Below are 2853 nucleotides of genomic sequence, written 5' to 3'. Positions count from 1 at the left end.
GATGAAATGAAATTGCTTGTCTTCTTTGTAGGCGATGGAGCAGAGACTTGTAAAGCTTGCCCATTCCAATGTCTATTTCTTTGGGTGGTATATTCTTTCTTCCCAACAATCAGTTGGACAATCTGCTATTTTCCTTATGAAAGAAATAGAGTATACCAGAGATCATCTATCACTGAACATTGGACAGCATACAGGTTTAAACAATTAGTAGTAGAAATACCGGTAGTAGTAGCAGTAGTAATCTACATTTCGATTCACAGTCAAAGACTGGTAGGAGTTTAATAACTGAAATCCTAACCAAGGAATAAAGAATTATTAGGTAACAGGTGAAGATATAGAGGTAGGGTGTTTTGTTGTTCTTATGGTTGGTTGCATAGTCAGCCAGATGTTTAGATTGGACTTGGCAATTTTATCCACCTATCTTTACAAGATTATCTGATTAAGTCTTTCCGGTCTTTCTCAACCTTGACAATTTTAAGATGTGTGGATTTCAGGGCTGGCTGGAGAATTCTGGGAGCTGAAATCCATATATCTTAAGGTTGTGAAGGTTGAGAGACAGTGTTCTAGATAATTTCACCATTTTACGGGACTATATGGATTTTACAGAATGTGGCAGCAAAAGTGCTGACAGAAGCCTACTTTTTTATCATCTCTCCCTGAGTTTATAGCATCTTCAAAAGTTCCCACTTTTTTCCTAAGGCCCGTTCAGAATGCTGCCTTTCATCTTTAAATTTCTGGTGGTTTTAGATTGAACTAGCTAAAGAACCCCTGCTTCCCATACCAACCTACTTCCCCCCATTAGGATGCTCAACTGAGTCTTGCTCTGCATCTGCATAATCAAAAGCAATCCTATCTTGGCAAGTCATTGGCTTAGATTTCTGCATTTTCTATATTTTTCTACTGCTGTTATTTCTATCTTACTCCGAGGTTTTTTGTTTTTGTTTTTATTTTAAACTTGTTTTAAACTGTTTTCCTGTTTCACATACCATTGTACACCTATGTAACACTTACAGTCCTTATTATCTGGATCAAAGAAAGATCCTATGGAATCAGGCTACTGTAATGACCTATCTACTCCAGTTTGCTCTGTCACACAGTGACCAACCAGTTCAACCACTTTACAGGCATGTACAGGAGAGCAATATGCTTTGTCCACTATTACTTTCCAGCAAGTGAAAGCTTTCTCTGCAGGTGAAAACACTGGATCGAAATACTGATGGGAAGAAAGGAAGGAGTTCTTTGTAGTTACTTCCTCTCACTTCAGGCTCTCTGTAGTTCATAGATGTCAAACTTGCCACGTCACATTGCTATCACATGATGTTTCATGACATTTTTCCCATTCACAGAGCTGGGGTGAGCGTGGCCTGCGCATGATGCATGCAGCTCACAGGCCGCCAGTTTGACACCCCGGCGGTGTAGTTGCTTTCCCCCATTTGCAATTATTTAAAATCTTAGCCATTTAAATTTTCCAATCCATGTCTAATCTGCTCTTTTGAGGCAGAAAAGCAAATTCTTTAGCCAAGATAAAATCAAGAAGGACCAGGAAAAATTTTTCTCTGGAAATGCTTTTGCAATACCATGTATTTAAACGATCATATAATCAAGCCAAAAAATGACAAGTTGGGTGAGTGCCTAGGAGCGAACTGATGAAAATTGACTCTGATTTCCCTAAATTCCAGCAATGAGCTTCATGGGAGGGAGGGGGGAGCAATAAGTGTGTCATTCATAATGATGTGAATGATTTCACAATGATGACATATGGTTTATTTATTTAGCATTTTTTCAATTCTTAAGGGACATGTTAGGATTTATGAGCAAAAGCCTGTAATGCAGTTTTGATTGGTCTTTCTGAAAGCAATCCGCTTCTTTGAGCAGAGGAGGCTGGGTGGATAGCAGAGGAACCCTTGGATCTGTCTCCACTGCCTTGTTTTACTCAAAAGCACATCTTGCATTAAGTTTTACATTCTCCCCTTCATTTACAAACAGAAAATCGATAACCTGTTGAGAACCACATGTAGTTTGGCTCTTATTCTACCTCCAAAGTTAATTAGGACAGCTTTTTAAAAGCAAACCCTTATTACCCAGGGTTTGGGTCTGGAGGAGTGGGATCAGAGAAAAGTTAGGACCTAATTCTATTAGGTATCGCAGTGGTTAGAATGCAGTACTGCAGGCTGCTTCTGCATATTGCCAGCTGACTGCCATTTGGCAGTTCAAATCTCACCAGGCTCAAGGCCTTCCATCCTTCCGAGGTCGGTAAAATGAGAACCCAGATTGTTGGGAGCAATATGCTGACTCTGTAAACCACTTAGATAGGGCTGTAAAGCACTGTCATGCCCCTGTCGGAGTCTGAATCCAAGGAGGAAGATGAACAGCTGACAGGGATTGTGAGTATGGCTCCATTGGCTGTGGAGGAAACTGAGGAAGGGCAAAGTCCATCTGGGCAGAGCAGGGGAGAGGTAGAGCAAGGAAGAGGGAATTCAGAGGAAGACTCAGGCCCACCCCCCTCTTCATCCTAGGGCACGCAGGGAGGAATGGAGAAGAGAGCAACGTGGGTTGCGTGGCTTACAGGGGAGGAAAGGGCCCTGATTCTCTTCATTAGGCACATCTGGGAAGAGAGTTTAAAAGAGATGCAAGCTGAGTGCAGCGTCTGCTGGAACAAATGTGAGTTTATCTTGTGTTGACTTTGGTTATCTGCGTTCCTGCATCCTCCCAACTGAATTGAATTACTGCCATTCCTTCACGTCTGGAATTACTTCTCTTGCCCTGCCGAACTAATTACCTCATCTTGCCTTGATCGGACTTACAGTTTTTGTTGCCAACATTTTGGATTTCAATCTCTGCAGCCAAAGGCTG

The sequence above is a fragment of the Pseudonaja textilis genome, chromosome 1, assembly GCF_049901715.1.
Source record: "Pseudonaja textilis isolate UNSWEBS1 chromosome 1, rPseTex1.2, whole genome shotgun sequence".
In the NCBI taxonomy this organism is placed as follows: domain Eukaryota; kingdom Metazoa; phylum Chordata; class Lepidosauria; order Squamata; family Elapidae; genus Pseudonaja; species Pseudonaja textilis.
The sequence above is the reverse complement of the archived record's forward strand: the minus strand, read 5'-3'. Positions refer to the sequence as shown.